We start from the raw sequence: 18,078 nt of genomic DNA on the forward strand, positions 1-18,078 counted from the left end.
GCAGCTCTCATCCCACTCAGCTTCTCTGCAGCCGTCGACATAGTCACCCACCCTATCCTGATTAGAGGACTTCATGAGGCTGGCATCCACGGCCCCGTCCTCAAATGGATCTGCACCTACCTCACCAGAAGAACATACAGTTCTCATGACACCGTACTGCTCAGAAGCTTGGAAACTCACTTGTGGAGTTCCACAAGGTTCCTCGCTCAGCCTATTCCTCTATAACATCTACATGACGTTGCTGACAGACGTCATCTGCACACACAACATCAACATACTTATCAAGGCCGTCGACACACAACTTATCCTTTGCAGACACAACACAGCACCTGAACAACTTCAACTTGTGCATGACTAAATTGGCCTCCTGGATGAAGTCCAACTGCCTCGTTTTAAACATGAACAAGACTGAGGTGGTGATGCTCAGAAATGATGTCTTGGCTTGGGACTCGTCCTTGTGACCTACAGGCCCCAGACCCACCCCCAACATACAAGTAAGTAATCTCTGGATCATTATCGACAGCAAGCTGTACATGTCTGCCCAAGTAAGCTACAGCACCATGGCCTGCTTCCACACCCTGAGAATGCTGAAAAAGATATTCAAGTGGCTACCTAACACCATCAGGAAAACCATCACCCAAGCCCTCATCAATAGCAGACTGGACCACTGTCAAGAATTCCTGTCATGCGAGGGGAGGAAAACGGTAACCAGCGAAAACGGACTACATCTCCCAGGATGCTTAGCGGTTGAGAGGTTATGTAAACAGGAGAGCTGTTACATAACTCAAGGAAAACACGCCCTTATGTAAACAGGAGAGCTGTTACATAACTCAAGGAAAACACGCCCTTATGTAAACAGGAGAGCTGTTACATAACTGAAGGAAAACACGCCCTATAAAGGGAGGAACCGGGAGGTACAACGCTGTCGGATATTGTGTTTACACCGACGTATCTGCTTAGTGAAGAGCAGTGTTCCGGAGTGGTGCTCCAGTAAGGCAAGAACGGAGGTAGGTCGAGTCGTTACTCCCTGGGCCGTGTCTTGCCCCATCGTCACCTGTGAAGGACCCGGAAGCTCTACCGGATAACCATTGAGCTTCGCTTTTTGACTCGGCTGAGTCAAAGCGCAGTGGCGCTTGTTGCTGGTTGGAGTCGTAACTCCCAGCCCGACCAGAGATACAGGGACTGCCAGCTGTAACGCACACCAGGAGGTGTTTGCCGCGTTACAGACTCGGAAGTCCACAGGATCGATCGAGCGGCTGCTCTCGGTTCAGTCTTCTTTGCTTGTGATTGGGGTATCGGTGACGCATCACCAGGAGGTGACTCCGCGTCCCGGTGCAGTCTGAGGAAGAGGTTGAGCGGCTGCTCCCTTCAGGTAGAGACCCCGGCTGGGTGTTTCCCTGACTCCTCGATTCTCCCCAACACTCTTCGTGCCCCTCACAGCCTACCGATTGGCATTGTCGGCCATTTCATTTCTGCCCTCTGTTGGCATACGCCGGGATCGGCGTATATGCAGAGGACGGTTAGGACCATCCGTGCTGTGGGCTGGTAACGTACTTAGCCTGGAGGATTCCAGTGACTATAACCTTTGTTTATTCCTTGTATTATTTTTGACTTCATTAAAATAACTAAACCTTCACAAGTGGTTGCGTTCTCATTATCGTGTCTGTTAAACGATCCTGAGACGTTCAGGGCGTTACAAAATATCCGACCGTAATAACACTAACTGTCTCCCGGTCGATAACAGACATGGCAACACTTGATGATGTGCTGGCTGCTTTAGCGACCGTGCAAATTGAATTGGCTGCCTCCAGGCAAGAAACAGCCGATATAAAAGCCACACTGGATGCTATCCAATTGGACCCGCTCTCGCCCAGCACCTCCCTCACGAACCAGACCCCTGCGGTAGTAGTGGAAATGCTGGTAGCCGTCCCCTTGGCAACACCAGAGAGGTACAGTGGGGATCCTAACACAGTGCAGGTATTCCTCACACAAGTGGCGCTACATTTATCGTGCAAACCAAGGGCGTTCCCCACGAGTCAGGCTCGTGTGGCTTTCCTTATATCCTATTTGGCTGGAAACGCGGCACAATGGGCCGTACCTCTGGTGAGCAGGGACGACCCCATCTTATGTGATTGGGGTGCTTTTCGCGAGGAATTCCTGAAGGTCTTCGACAGAAGGGCTGACTCGTACACGGCGGACCGTGAAATGCTTGAGTTGAGACAGGGATCCAACGACCTGGTGCAGTATCTCAACGCGTTCCGAAGGCTGGTTGCGGAAACCAAGTGGCCTGTTGCTAAACAGACGGCGCTCTTCCATCACGGGCTGTGCGATGAGCTCAAGGACGCCGTGGCTCATATTGACCCACAACCCAAGACATGTGAGGGCCTTATCAACCTGGTATTACGGCTGGAACATAGGCTAAGTGAAAGAAAGGGGGATCATGGGAGAAAAGTAAAATCCCTTCCATCCTATGTGACAGTGGGAAGTCCTGAAACTTCCACCGCATCCAAGGGAGAACCCATGGACATCGGCGCAATACGAGCGAGCCTCACAGCCACGGAGAAAGAGTCACGCCGTAAACAAGGATTGTGCCTATATTGTGGCAAAAAAGGCCACTACGTACGTGAATGCCCTGCCAAACCGAAGACGTCACGTTATCGGGCCAACCGGTCGGTAACAGCCGTGGTGGACGTACCGGCGGAAAACTAGAGGACTCCCAGACCAAAGAAGGGGCATCTCGGAGTCATGTCGTACTTTAATATTCGGGACCGTGTAGGGGACAGGGCCCTACCCCTGTCTATCTTGGTATTAGCGAACCGCAAATGGTAAATGCGGCATGTACGAGTGCTTTATATATCGTTCTAGCTATGAATGCACTGTGTATGCGTTATTCAGCTTCACTACGCGGGTTCCATTTTGGAAGCAGTGGCCATCTTGTCATTGCCCTCACATAGGCTATAATGGAGTAAATACGGGCCTCACAGTACATGGGCTTTCCCTCTGACTTCTCTGTGACCTGGGCAGCTGGCTCTGTTGCCCCAGGTCAAACCGGTCTCACGAGCTCCCCTTCCTCCGTCCACCTGTGATTAGCATCAGGGCTCGACCCGTCATAAAACCCTTTCATTCTATACAATCCCCCGGCTAATCTCTTCCACACCTGCTTGTTTCTGCTTTATGACTTGTTTCCCAAAACAGGAGATGCTCATGTTTATTGGGGGGTCTATTGACATCCGATGTGGGATCTGAACCTTACTGTGTAAATCATTGTGGGCTGGCCGAACTGGAATGTGGGATGGTCATCATGACTCTGCCTTTTCTTTGTAATGTACACTTGTATATTGCCGTATCATAAAACCTAGGAATGTATGCTTGAGGCAAGGAAAAGGGTATTTAAGATGAAGTCCGTTTCTATGATTTTCAGCAGTCTCCTGAGAACATACACGCTGTTGTACTTCTAGGATACCTGTCATTGGTCTGCAGCCAATAAACGAATCTTTGACTTCACCCAGAAGACTCTGTGTTTCTGTAGGTCTGGAACAGGGTGAACCCAGAAGTCATAGGGTGTGTGCCCCTGCACCGCTGGGTCTAAAATACCCAGTACTTCAGTTTGGCGCCCAACGTGGGGCGATTTCAGCGGTACCAGTCCAAGCCAGAGGTTCGTGAGGAGCTTCGTGTGGAAATTCCGGAGGAAGGCCGCCACTTCATCGACCCCTGCATGTCGACGTGGTCCGAAAGTCTTTTCTGCGAGGTTCTCCGCGTCCCGACGGCTACGAAGGACTGCTGCCCTGATTAATCGACCTGTTTTGGACCCTTGACGAGTTTTGAGAGAGCGAAACAATCGAGAGAGTCTTCTGGTGACGCCATCGATCAGCAATATTCAGTTAAGTATAAGTGGAGCGTCTCCCATTTGTTTTTGGTATCCTTCGGGATCGTTTGATTTGGTAATTTGGTACTTTGGAGTTTGCAAACGCCAAAACCAGAGGACTCGTGTATTCATGAGAATATCGTAATCAATAATCCTTTGACGTTTGGATCTAGACTAGTGAGCAAAGATGCCTGGTTCTGGACTATTTGGTAGATTATTCTGTTTGGGTTGTGGAAAAGATTTCCAGCTAGAGGAATCATGTCCGGTTCCTCGGGTTGGAACTCCAACTTATGAGCTCTATGTCAAACATGGCGTAGGCCCCATTGCATATAACGAAGTATGGATCCACTACACCAGGAAAGATGGTGTTTTAAAATGGCCCCAAAATGGTAGTTTTGATACCGATATTTTAGATAATTTAGAAATTAAATTGTTTAAGAAGAAAGCCCGGCCGGCGATGTTTGACTCTTTCCGCTTATGGCGAAAGGAAGCCAAACAAAAGGAAATTAAGTTAGCGAAAAAGAATAAGAGAGAGAAAGGTATGACAGTGATGCAAGCAGCTGTACAATTTAAAGACAATGAAGAGGAGCAGATGAGTGAGCAATTGCATAGGCAGCGCAAGTTAGGGATTGACAAATGTTACCCAGCTTTACCACATTCTAAGCAGAATGAGTCCGAAGAAAAGGAGAAAGATCCCCTGATGTCACATTTGTTGAGTTCGCCACCCCCGTATGCTCAAACCGCCACGGCGCCTCCCCAGCTTGTAAATATGCCGCCTCCAGTGCATATACTGCAAGCCTTGCCGCAACCGCCAGTTGCTTTGCAGCCGGTTCCTATCCCTGTAGCGCAGCCCTCTCAAGCGCCGCCAGTTGTGCTTCCAACTGCCCCCGCACTTCCTGCGACTTTGCCTAATTCAGCAACTGCCTCCCCTGACACTCTTCCTTCCACCACTCCAGTACCTGTCTCTACATCCTCTTTTCTTCCCTCTGTTTTTCCCCCTGTTCTCGCCTCAGCTTCTCCTTCAGCGCGACAGCGCTTAGCTAATGTGGTTACTACATTAATGTCTCCTCTCTTTGAGTCATCTGGTGCGACTCCTGGTTTACAGCATAAGCAGTTGCGCAGCCAATTGCCTAACCCAGATGAGAAAAAGGTAATAGATAACATGGCGCGTAGATGGATCGTTTTTCCTTCACTGTATAATGTGGAATCAGTTGTCAACGTTTTCCATCAATGGGATGCCCCAAAACAGAGATATGTGTTTGAGAAAATGTGCGAAAATTCTCTGTGAAGAATTGGAGGATAGTGGTAAAAATCCGAACCCGCAGGAGTTGTGTAGAGTGAGGTTCGATTTTGGAACTGGTATAATTGTGGACCGTGGAGTAGATAAAGCAGTTGCGGTTGTATTGTCCTTTAGGAATGATGATTGCCAACAATCGTTGTTTGAACAAGATGTCCTTGTGGGGAAAAAGGTAAAAGCGCGACAATACCCTATGAGAGAAGTTCCCCCGGTATGGAAGGAAGCGGTTGCAGCTGCCGGTGGTAACCCCGCTGTGGCAGCGCATTTCCAGCGTGTTTGGGTGCATGTTCCATGGAAGCGCTCTGAGGTGTTAGCGCTTAAGCAGTCCTTGCCTGATCCCCGTAAAAACCCAGCAGGTTATTATAAAGAGTTGTCACAGACGGCAGGGTCATGCATTATGAATCTGGCCGACATAGACATGTTGTTTGGTAATGTTGTTCCACAGCCTCTATGGGGATCAATTCGTAATGTAGATCACAATGCAGAACTAGGGGATACATGGGCTAACATTGTTGCTGCTGATGCTAGACAAACTGGTGGTGCGAAACCAGAACCTTTAGTAGCTGAACTGCCTGGTAGAATCATCACGTATATGAAGACAATAATGCCTGCGATGCGCGTAAATTGGGACAAGTTATCTGCATGCAAGCAGAAGAAAGATGAGACAGTGTCAGACTTCTTTACTAGGTTTGAAGAAACATTTATTGACCACAGTGGGCAGGATATGAGTACTGAGGGTGGCCAACGGCTGTTTGTGGATAAGTTTGTGCAGAATTTACTTCCTGACCTGTGTAAAAAGTTAAAAGATTCAGAAAGTTCTTGGGCTGTTTCTTCTTCAGCGCAAATACTGGCTACTGCACAGTATTATGAAAACAGAGATAAAGACGAGAAAGATAGAACAGAAAAGAAAACGAAGGAACTGAAGACAAAGGTCCTTTTACAGCAGGCCTATCCGCCACGTGGAGGTCAGAATAATTATAGGCAACCCCAAGGTGTCTATCACCAACCCCAACAGTTCCAGAACAATCAGCAAATGAACGGGTATTACCAACCACGTGTCCCTATAGGTCCCAACCAATGTTCATACTGTAAAGAGGAAGGTCATTTTAAATATAGTTGCCCTAAATTAATGCAGCGGAACGGTAATGTGTATAGCGCAAGAGGTAGGGGTGGTCAGCAAGTTCCTAGAGGCAGAGGGCGTGGAAGTGTTCCCCAGAACGCGCGTCCTCTGCCGCCTCAAAATACCATCAATAGCTTTGATCAGCAAGCTAACGCGATTAGTAATACGGCTCAGTATTATAATAATGATTATTATGCAGAGGACGGTGATGCAGAAAGTAATGATTACTAGGACAGCCGTAGACAGAGAGAGGGAGTTTTTTCAGTGCCAGTGGATCAGAGTGGACCGTATGTTGAGGTGACTACAGCAAATGTAACGGAGCCTTTTCTGCTAGACACTGGTGCTGCAAAGAGTTCAATCATGCATTCAAAACTCCCTGGCGCACCTTTGTCTGGCGATATAAATGTTTCAGTAGGTTTTTCTGGCGCCCCGGTTAGGAACCCGATTTCCAGTCCCATGTCACTTTCTGTTGGACCTTGCGAGCTGAAAGCACCCCTGATTCTGACAACAGGTTGTGGTGAGAATTTGCTGGGATTAGATTTGTTGAAAAGATTGCACGCTACACTGTATTGTTCTCCTTCAGGAGTACAACTTACATTAGGCAAGAAAGTGATTTCCCCAATGTATTTGTCTAAAAATACAATGCCACCTGAATTGTCATCCCTTCCGGATGCCCTTTGGGCTACTGGTCCCAATGATGTGGGCCTCTTGGAGATACCGCCATATGTGGTGACTCTAAAGGCTAATGTCAGACTGCCACGTATTCCCCAGTACAAGATCTCTAATGAAGGGCAGAAAGCATTGTTAGACATTGTCAGCGACTTGATTAATAAGGGTGTGATTGAAGAGACAAGAGGCAACGTTTGCAATAGTCCGATTTTACCTGTCTTAAAACGAACGGATCCTTCACAGCCACCTGTTTACAGGTTTGTGATTGATCTTAGAGAGGTTAATAAGATTGTTGTGCCACAGTTTCCGGTTGTCCCCGATATAACTGCCTTGTTAACAATGATTCCAGCCTCTGCTGCATGGTTTTCAGTGATCGATTTAAAGAATGCTTTCTTTAGTATCCCAATTGCAGAAGAGAGCAGGGACATTTTTGGTTTTAGTCTGGGAGGCCGAAGCTTCCGCTTCAAACGCGCTCCCCAGGGCTACTGTGAGAGTCCATCCATATACAGTCAGGCTTTGAAAGCGCAGCTTGATGCACTTGTTTTACCTAGTGGCGCTATCCTGATTCAGTACGTGGACGATTTACTGATCGCCGCGGATACTGAGAAGATTTGTAAAGAAGCCACATTGTCACTGTTGCGCCATTTATCCGCTTTCCATCACAAAGTGTCTCTCTCTAAGCTGCAATATTGTCGACAAGAGGTGACCTACTTAGGTCATCTCTTATCGAAGGAGGGAAGGAAACTGACCCCAGAAAGAATTCAAGCCATTGCACAGTTGAGTGTGCCAAAAACACAGAGAGAAGTACGTGCTTTCTTGGGCATCACTTCATACTGTAGGCATTGGATCCCTAGTTTTTCTTTATTGGCAAAACCTTTGTTAGCCTTAACATGCAAAGACACACCGAATCCTATCCCATGGTCTGAAGAGTGCCAGAAAAGTTTTGTGGAATTGCGTAATGCATTATGTTCAGCACCTGTGTTGGGTACCCCCGACTACAGTAAGCCTTTTACATTGTATGTTCACGAGAAAGATGGATGTGCATTATCAGTGTTAACACAGCCTTTTGGCGACAGACCGCGCCCATGCGCATATTTTTCATCAACCTTGGACCCTGTAGCGAGGGCATTGCCAAGCTGTCTGAGAGCGACAGCTGCTGCAGCGATGTCTATCCGACAATCTGCTGGTTTGGTAATGGACAACACATTGATTGTTATGGTTCCACACGCTGTAGACACATTATTAAATAGGACCAAGACACAACACTTGACTAGTGCGCGATTATCAGGTTATGAACTTACACTGTTAGCAAATCACATACACATAAAAAGATGCAATACGCTGAATCCAGCCACATTGTTGCCAATTCCAGCAGACTCAGATGAGATTGAGCAACATGACTGTCTGTTCAGAACAGAAGAAGAGACGAAAGGGAGAGTAGATCTAAAAGATACTCCCCTGACTGAGTGTGATGGCACTTTATGGGTAGATGGGTCATGTTTCAAGCTCCCTAATGGTGACACGACTGCTGCATATGCTATCACGACTTTGCACACGGTCGTGGAAACTGCACGAGTGCCACATAATTCGGCCCAAGCAGCGGAATTAATCGCCCTCACGAGAGCATGTGTGTTGTCTGAAGGAATGAGAGTGAATATATACACAGATAGCCAGTACGCCTTTGGCGTGGCTCATAATTTTGGGCGTTTGTGGAAAGAGCGTGGGTTCCTGACGTCACATGGAGCTAAAATTCAGAATGGCAAGTTGGTGAATGATCTCCTTGAGTCACTGACCCTACCGTTGCAAGTTGCGATCATGAAATGCAGTGCGCACAGGAAAGTCACGGATGATGTTGGACGTGGAAATGCGTTTGCTGATGAGACCGCGAGAGAAACAGCACAGAATGTGAAGACTAGAATGTATGTTGCAGGCCCCGCAAGATGGGTTAATGATGTGGGAATGTGTGAGAACACAATAGAGAGTGTGAAGTCGCTTCAAGCTGAAGCCACAGAGGAAGAGTTAAGCAAGTGGAGAGAAAGTATGGGTAAGTTGGATGAGAATGGTTGTTGGATTGATCTGACAGAACATAGGCGATGGTTGTTGCCTGATGCATATGTGCTTCCAGTGGTTACTATGGCACATGGAATGGCACATATCAGTACGAAAGGTATATGTAAGTTGTTGGCTCCAGTATGGCAGAATGCTGGGATTCCCAAGTGTGCAGAGAATGTGGTCAAGAATTGCATAGTATGCTTGAAGTACAACCCTGGTAGGGGAACCCCAACTCCAGCTGGTCACTTTGCACCCCCATCATGTCCATTTGAAGTTTTGCAGCTGGACTTTATTCACATGGAAAGATGCAACAACCTGAAATATGTACTGGTGGTTGTTTGTGCTTTCTCAAAATGGATAGAGGCTTATCCTCTGAAAGATAACACTGCCCTATCCACAGCCAAAGCCCTTGTGAAGGAGTTTTTCCCTAGGTTTGGGATGCCAAGAATGGTGTGGTGTGATAACGGAAGTGAGTTTGTGGGTAAAGTGATGAAGAATGTATGTGAAGGGCTAGGGATAAAGCAGAAGTTCCATGCTGCAAATCACCCCCAATCAGCTGGATTAGTAGAACGCTACAATGGAGCCTTAAAGCTCAAGCTGGCCAAAATCCAGGCGAGCACCGGTCTTAAATGGCCTGACGCTCTGCCTCTAGCACTCCTGTCCACCAGAATGACCATACACTCACGAGTGGGACTTAGCCCTTACGAGGTTGTCTTTGGCCGTCCGGCCAATGTATGGGGTGTACCGAGGCCCATGAAGTTCAGTGAGATAGAGCATCCAGTACTGCTCGATTACCTGTATGATTTGACTGTTAAACTGCGTGTTTTGCACCAACAGGTACATGATACTCTTCCCCAAGCCTCTGAACCTCCTGGACACCCTATCAACCCTGGTACGTGGGTGCTAGTCCGAAATTTCCAGCGCAAGAGCAACGACGAGCCTCGCTGGATCGGCCCTCATCTTGTTCTTCTTTCGACAAGATCAGCAGTGCGAGTGAAAGGGAAGAAACACTGGATTCATGGTACCCACTGTAAAGTAGTCCCCTTGCCTCTGCCATATGACCAGTGGGTCAAGGAGGGTATCGCCGACTCTGAGACAGACATTGTACCTCGTTTTGTACCATTCAGTGACGCACGCTTGAGAGGCACAGTTTCAGACCAAGAGAGTGACAATATTCTGCAGGAAGCTGTGCCACCATCAAGTCGACTGGACACCACTGAGCCTGAACTTTTGTTTCAAGACCAAACAGCACCTGGCCGTCTCCGCTATAATTTGAGACCAAGGCCCATAATAAAGATTTTCTTACAATTTCCCTTTTGACATTTTTTGCTCTCCCATCTGAAGGACTTTCTTGATTTTTGTTTTTCGAACCACCATCCGGGTTCTGCCGCAGGGTCGCGGTGCCAAGACTTTGGGGTACAGGCCGAAGACGCTAGGTCGACGGTTCTGGTTGGTCTAGGGCGTTTCCCTGGACTGACAGGCGTGCCCCTCAGCAGAAGAAACTCATCCGCCGCGAGCGGCCCGAGTAGAGGATGGAGTTTTTTAAGATGGAGAGACCGATTGAGGAAATGAACTTTAACGCAAGGATGTGTAGAATTGTAAAAAGTAAATGTTTTGTCTTTTTGTGCCTTTTTACACTGTGTAGTATCATAATGTTTATTGTAGGATTTGTGTTTTTCTCCGCTCAAAAGCCCATTGAACCCACTGAACAGCCTATACCTCTTTCTACTGCCTCCTCTCACTCTTTTCACCCTTTGCCTGAGCACAAACAGACCAGACGATCAGAGTTCGTAAATAACTCGTTTATCCAGCTCTTGCACCAGCACCAACTGGTAATGAATACGACCAATTGCTGGGTATGTTGGTTAATGCCACACACCATTAACAAGGGTATTCCCTACCTGGTGCTGCCGTATAGTTACAATGGATCGTCATGGGCATTCCAAACCATGTTTCTCTATGCTCTAGATACATACTCCCCTCTCCAACCGCGTTCCATCAGACCTATCACCAATAATAAGGCTTTGATGAAAGGAGTTGCCGATATGAGTAGGGATATCGATGCATACTCATCCATTCCCAAAGAAGAGTTGAGACCTTATGTAGGATGGAACGCGACGGGGTATAGTATTAGTCTGGGTGAAAGACAGCGAAAAATCTCATCTCCAATCTGGGTCGTACCCCACATGGGTCGGTTCTGCTTACAGGGTAATGGTCAGAATCCTAGAGCTCAACTGGGAAGAAGTGACTGTACTGAAACGTACACCTTCCCATCACAGTTTTCCCCTGCGTTTTTGGCTGCCAAGGGCACATATTTCATCTGTCATGACCGAGCATATACATGGCTGCCCCCTGATTTCTCGGGCACATGTTATATTGCGAACTTGCTACCGCCGACATTTACTGCTGCCTCTGACTATCACAAGACCAGAGTTGTGAGAGGTGTGATTAGTAAGGAGGATACTGCCGGTCAGGAAGCAGGAGACTTCTTCTTGGGTTTCCTGCCGTTTTGGGGACCTATGGTCAATAGTAGGAACCTGAGACAACTGACTCGTGTGGTTGAATCCACTGTCAATGTAACGGCTGGTGCCCTTAGTAATCTGACAGCTGAGCTCCAAGCGGATCGCCTTATGACTCTGCAGAACCGCATGGTTCTAGACGTTATTCTTGCAGACCGCGGTGGGGTATGCAAGGTCATCCAATCCAGTTGCTGCATTTTTATACCAGATAATGCTCCAACAGTGTATCAAGCCATCTCCAAACTCCATAAAATATCTGAATCCATACACGTGGATAAGGGAGATTGGTCACTGGTGGGGTGGTTCTGGGAATTGATATCTGCCTGGGGTTGGAAAGTTCTGATGGTCATTGGAATGATCTTGGCCATCCTTTTCCTGTTCTGTCTGTGCATACAGTGTGCTCCCGCGATATGTGGCCTCTGTACTACCTTATGTGTAAGAAAACCTGTATCGAGGGACGAACTAAGTAATAGGATGATGCTACAGCAACATCTCCATGACTTTGCGGACATTGACCTAGACTCGGATTAAGATGAGTATAGTGATTGCCTATGTAAGGGCAAAAGGAGGGTCTGTCGTACTTTAATATTCGGGACCGCGTAGGGGACAGGGCCCTACCCCTGTCTATCTTGGTATTAGCGAACCGCAAATGGTAAATGCGGCATGTACGAGTGCTTTATATATCGTTCTAGCTATGAATGCACTGTGTACGCGTTATTCAGCTTCACTACGCGGGTTCCATTTTGGAAGCAGTGGCCATCTTGTCATTGCCCTCACATAGGCTATAATGGAGTAAATACGGGCCTCACAGTACATGGGCTTTCCCTCTGACTTCTCTGTGACCTGGGCAGCTGGCTCTGCTGCCCCAGGTCAAACCGGTCTCACGAGCTCCCCTTCCTCCGTCCACCTGTGATTAGCATCAGGGCTCGACCCGTCATAAAACCCTTTCATTCTATACAATCCCCCGGCTAATCTCTTCCACACCTGCTTGTTTCTGCTTTATGACTTGTTTCCCAAAACAGGAGATGCTCATGTTTATTGGGGGGTCTATTGACATCCGATGTGGGATCTGAACCTAACTGTGTAAATCATTGTGGGCTGGCCGAACTGGAATGTGGGATGGTCATCATGACTCTGCCTTTTCTTTGTAATGTACACTTGTATATTGCCGTATCATAAAACCTAGGAATGTATGCTTGAGGCAAGGAAAAGGGTATTTAAGATGAAGTCCGTTTCTATGATTTTCAGCAGTCTCCTGAGAACATACACGCTGTTGTACTTCTAGGATACCTGTCATTGGTCTGCAGCCAATAAACGAATCTTTGACTTCACCCAGAAGACTCTGTGTTTCTGTAGGTCTGGAACAGGGTGAACCCAGAAGTCATAGGGTGTGTGCCCCTGCACCGCTGGGTCTAAAATACCCAGTACTTCAGTCACTCATCCATCCCTTCACTTTCCAACTCGGTCACTAAGGGACAACGACACCTGTTTCTCACGGTGCACGTGGGAGTGCATGACCAGTGGATACCCGTTGTGGCTATGGTGGATTCAGAGGCCACTGGCATGTTTATGGACCACAACGAGGCATGCAGGCTAGGGCTAGTGCTTCTTCCCAAAGCTGTACCCGAAGACGTCTATGCTGTAGACGGAAGGCGATTGGTGACGGGGCCCATCGGGCAGCACACGGGGGTCCTTCCGATGAGATGTGGGAGGAACCATTTGGAACAAATCGATTTTAACATCATCCGAGCGCCCCAATATGGCGTCATATTGGGATTACCGTGGCTACAGAAACACAACCCCTCTGTGGATTGGCCAACACATCGCATCGAACTGACGTCACCGTATTGCATCCTGCATTGTGGAATAAGAACGGAATCCCTTGACGCAGATGAGAGCGGGAGTCAGACGGTGGCTACAGCGGCAGAAAAAGATGTGGCTCTCCCCCAGGCTTATCACAGTTTTGAGGATGTATTTGATGAGGTGAAGGCGGAAGTGCTACCACCACATAGACAGTTTGACTGCCAGATCGATCTGGTGCCAGGGGCCAGCGTTCCCAGCGGCAGGCTGTATGCCCTGACGGAGCCTGAAAACGTGCATCTCCGGGGGTACCTGGATAAACTCCTCAAGCTAGGATTCATCCGCCCGTCCAAGTCTCCGGCCGCCTCGCCACTCTTCTTCATCCCGAAGGCTAATGGGGAGCTGAGAGCCTGTGTGGACTTTAGGGCATTGAATGCGATAACCGTAAAGAATCGTTACCCCTTGCCTCTCATCAGTGTACTTCTGGAACAGGTCAAGAAAGCTCGTATCTACACCAAGTTGGATTTGAAAGGGGCATACCATCTGGTGCGCATGAGGGACGGAGACGAGTGGAAGACCGCCTTTAAGACCAGGTTCGGCCTTTTTGAGTACCTCGTCATGCCGTTCGGTCTGTGCAACGCCCCGGCAGCCTTTCAGTACTTTTTGAATGAGGTATTCAGAGAGGAGTTGGATATCTACGTGGTCGTATATATCGACGACATCCTCATCTATTCGTCCAGTGTGGAGGAGCACGTACACCACGTCAAAGCTGTGCTCCAAAAGCTGAGGGAAAACATGCTGTTTTGTAAACTCAGCAAGTGTGACTTCCACGTCACATCCGTGGAATTCCTCGGAGTGATGCTGAGTCCAGAGGGACAGGAGATGGCAGAACGAAAGATCAAGGCGGTGAAAGAATGGCCGGTGCCCCAAAGCGTGAAGGACGTCCAAAGTTTCATTGGCTTCGCCAACTTTTACAGGCGGTTTATAGATGGATTTTCAGGATTGGTGGCCCCAATCACACAGCTACTGAGGAAGTCCAAGGAGTTTGTCTGGTCCCCTGAAGCGAACAAAGCCTTTGAGGCCCTGAAAAGCGCCTTTGGTAAGGCGCCGGTGTTGGCTCACCCCGATCCGGATCTCCCCTACGTGGTGGAAGCGGACGCATCGGATGTGGCGCTGGGGGCTATCTTGTCCCAACGCAACCACGACACAGGGGTGCTTCATCCCGTTGCGTACATGTCCCGCAAACTCAACGACGCCGAACGCAACTACCATATTGCGGAAAAGGAGCTTCTCGCAATCAAGGACGCCTTCACCGAATGGAGGCATTGGTTGATGGGGGCACGACATGTGGTATCGGTGTACACGGACCATCGGAACCTACAGTTCATGACGGCCACAAGACACCTTTCTCCCAGACAGCTGCGGTGGATGATCTTCTTTGCGGGGTTCAACTTCCGCATCACATCTCGGCCGGGGACGGAAAACCGGAAGGCGGACGCCCTGTCCCGTCAATCTGCAGTTAAGGAACCATTGCCGGCGACCGAGCATTCCATCATTTCCCCGAGGATGGTATTGGGGGTTTCCAACCGGATACTTTCCTGAGGGGAATAAAGAGAGGGATCAGGTCATTCGCATGGCGGAGGTGGCTCCTCAGTCACAGAGAATGGCAGCTGAAGGACGGGATACCCCTGAAGGGCAGGTGTCTATTGATACCTACGCCTAGGCTAAGGAAACAAGCATTCATCTGGTGCCATGACTCTCCATGCGCAGGTCATTTGGGCTTTGAAAAAACGGTGGCTAGCATGGGACGGCATTTCTGGTGGCCAACCATGAGAGTGGATGTCAGGAGGTGGGGACAGGAGTGTCCTACGTGTGCTACCATGAAGGCCGACCATGGCCGAACCCAAGGGCTCTTACATCCACTTCCGACCCCGGATAGACCATGGGATAGCATATCACTGGACTTCGTGGTGGGCCTACCGGTAGACCAGGGGATGACGGCAATACTGGTGGTGGTGGATTACTTGACGAAAATGGGGCACTTCATCCCCTGCAAGAGAGTCCCTACGGCCGGGGAATTGGCGTCACTACTCCTAAAGAATGTGGTACGACTGCATGGATTACCTGGGGTGATCGTGTCGGACCGGGGGTCGCAGTTTACTGCGCAGTTCTGGAAAACTTGGTGCACTGCGCTGCATGTTAAGACCGCCCTGTCCACCAGCTACCACCCTCAAACGGACGGCCAAACCGAGCGCCTGAACCAAACGCTCAAACAGTATCTGCGATGTTTTGTGGACCAGGGCAGGGAAGAATGGGTCGACTTGCTATGGGTTGCAGAGATAGCCTATAACAACGCCACTCACAGCTCCACACAGTCATCTCCGTTCTATAGCAACTATGGCCAACATCCCAGGTTCTTGTCATTTCTACATCCGTTCAGAGAGGACAGGATTCCCGCCACAGCGGACAGGGTGGCACACATAAAAGACACGTTGATGCGCTCAAGGGCTGTCCTAATAGAGGCCAAGAGAAGATACAAGGCTGCGGCAGACAGGAAGAGAAGGCCCGGGCCACTGTACCGCACTGGAGACTACGTCTGGATATCCACAAGAAACATGAGGTTTCGAAAGAACAGTGTGTTCCATCCCAAGTACATGGGCCCCTATCGAATTACCAAGTGTATGGGTCCCGTGAACGTGAAGGTGTGCTTGCCCCAGTCATTGCGGATACACCCTGTCTTTCATGTATCATTGCTCAAACCAGCACCCTCCAAGCCGTCTGGGACACCTAGGCCGGTATGCGTGGAGTCGGAGGTGGAGTATGAAGTGTCGGGCATACGGGCGTCCAAATGGCGCAGGGGGAAGCTGTGGTACCTGGTTGCGTGGAAAGGCTATGGCCCGGAGGAGCAGTCATGGGAACCGGCTGAAGGGGTTCATGCTCCGCGCTTGGTCTCCTTGTTCCATCGGCGTTTTCCTGCCAGCGCTGGACCCGTGGGGAGCCGCTGAGAGGGAGGATGTACTGTCAAGAATTCCTGTCATGCGAGGGGAGGAAAACGGTAACCAGCGAAAACGGACTACATCTCCCAGGATGCTTAGCGGTTGAGAGGTTATGTAAACAGGAGAGCTGTTACATAACTCAAGGAAAACACGCCCTTATGTAAACAGGAGAGCTGTTACATAACTCAAGGAAAACACGCCCTTATGTAAACAGGAGAGCTGTTACATAACTCAAGGAAAACACGCCCTTATGTAAACAGGAGAGCTGTTACATAACTCAAGGAAAACACGCCCTATAAAGGGAGGAACCGGGAGGTACAACGCTGTCGGATATTGTGTTTACACCGACGTACCTGCTTAGTGAAGAGCAGTGTTCCGGAGTGGTGCTCCAGTAAGGCAAGAACGGAGGTAGGTCGAGTCGTTACTCCCTGGGCCGTGTCTTGCCCCATCGTCACCTGTGAAGGACCCGGAAGCTCTACCGGATAACCATTGAGCTTCGCTTTTTGACTCGGCTGAGTCAAAGCGCAGTGGCGCTTGTTGCTGGTTGGAGTCGTAACTCCCAGCCCGACCAGAGATACAGGGACTGCCAGCTGTAACGCACACCAGGAGGTGTTTGCCGCGTTACAGACTCGGAAGTCCACAGGATCGATCGAGCGGCTGCTCTCGGTTCAGTCTTCTTTGCTTGTGATTGGGGTATCGGTGACGCATCACCAGGAGGTGACTCCGCGTCCCGGTGCAGTCTGAGGAAGAGGTTGAGCGGCTGCTCCCTTCAGGTAGAGACCCCGGCTGGGTGTTTCCCTGACTCCTCGATTCTCCCCAACACTCTTCGTGCCCCTCACAGCCTACCGATTGGCATTGTCGGCCATTTCATTTCTGCCCTCTGTTGGCATACGCCGGGATCGGCGTATATGCAGAGGACGGTTAGGACCATCCGTGCTGTGGGCTGGTAACGTACTTAGCCTGGAGGATTTCAGTGACTATAACCTTTGTTTATTCCTTGTATTATTTTTGACTTCATTAAAATAACTAAACCTTCACAAGTGGTTGCGTTCTCATTATCGTGTCTGTTAAACGATCCTGAGACGTTCAGGGCGTTACAACCACAGGAAAACCCTCTATGCAGGAATCACCACCGAAACTCAAAACGACTTCAAACCGTCCAGAGCACAGACTGGTCTTCAAATTCCACACTGCTTACACATTACTCCACACCTGAGGGAATTACACTGGCTATTAATACATAAGCAGGCACAATTCAAGCTTCTCACCCACACATACAAAGCACTACACAACATAGACCCAGCCTACCTGAACAAACGCTCACAATTTCACCAACCATCCAGACATCTCCGCTCAGCTGGACTCTCTTTTGCACACATCCCACGCGTTCCCAAAAGCAGATCAGGAGGTCGTGCCTTATACATCACCCCTAAAGCATATTCATCTCTTTTTGAATTTGGCTCTTTGAGTAAGCCCCCTCAAGACTAGCACCATACACCTCCAAAGCACCGGGATACCCTCAAGGGTGATGGTGCACTATACAGATCCACATAACAAATCTTAACATAACAATGTAACATGGCGATCTAACCTTTGTATTTTATGCAGATAGACACCTGTGTTACTGCTTTTGACACAGAGATCCTTTTGCTACTTCCTCTTCATAAGTCTCAATTCTTCTAATGTAGCACATTGAGCTATCCAGTGGCGGCTCCTCTGCTATGGCAGAGGAGCGTCACCCCACTGATTTTAAGCAGTGC

The 18,078-nt window shown here is 49.0% G+C and overlaps 1 protein-coding gene across 2 annotated transcripts in view; it reads left to right on the plus strand.

The window, feature by feature from the left end:
• The window catches only part of ULK4 (unc-51 like kinase 4), a 1,725,799-nt gene that overhangs the window by 1,219,530 nt on the left and 488,191 nt on the right, over nucleotides 1–18,078 (plus strand). The window lies entirely within an intron of this gene.

The sequence above is a fragment of the Triturus cristatus genome, chromosome 10 (genome assembly GCF_964204655.1).
Source record: "Triturus cristatus chromosome 10, aTriCri1.1, whole genome shotgun sequence".
In the NCBI taxonomy this organism is placed as follows: Eukaryota; Metazoa; Chordata; class Amphibia; order Caudata; family Salamandridae; genus Triturus; species Triturus cristatus.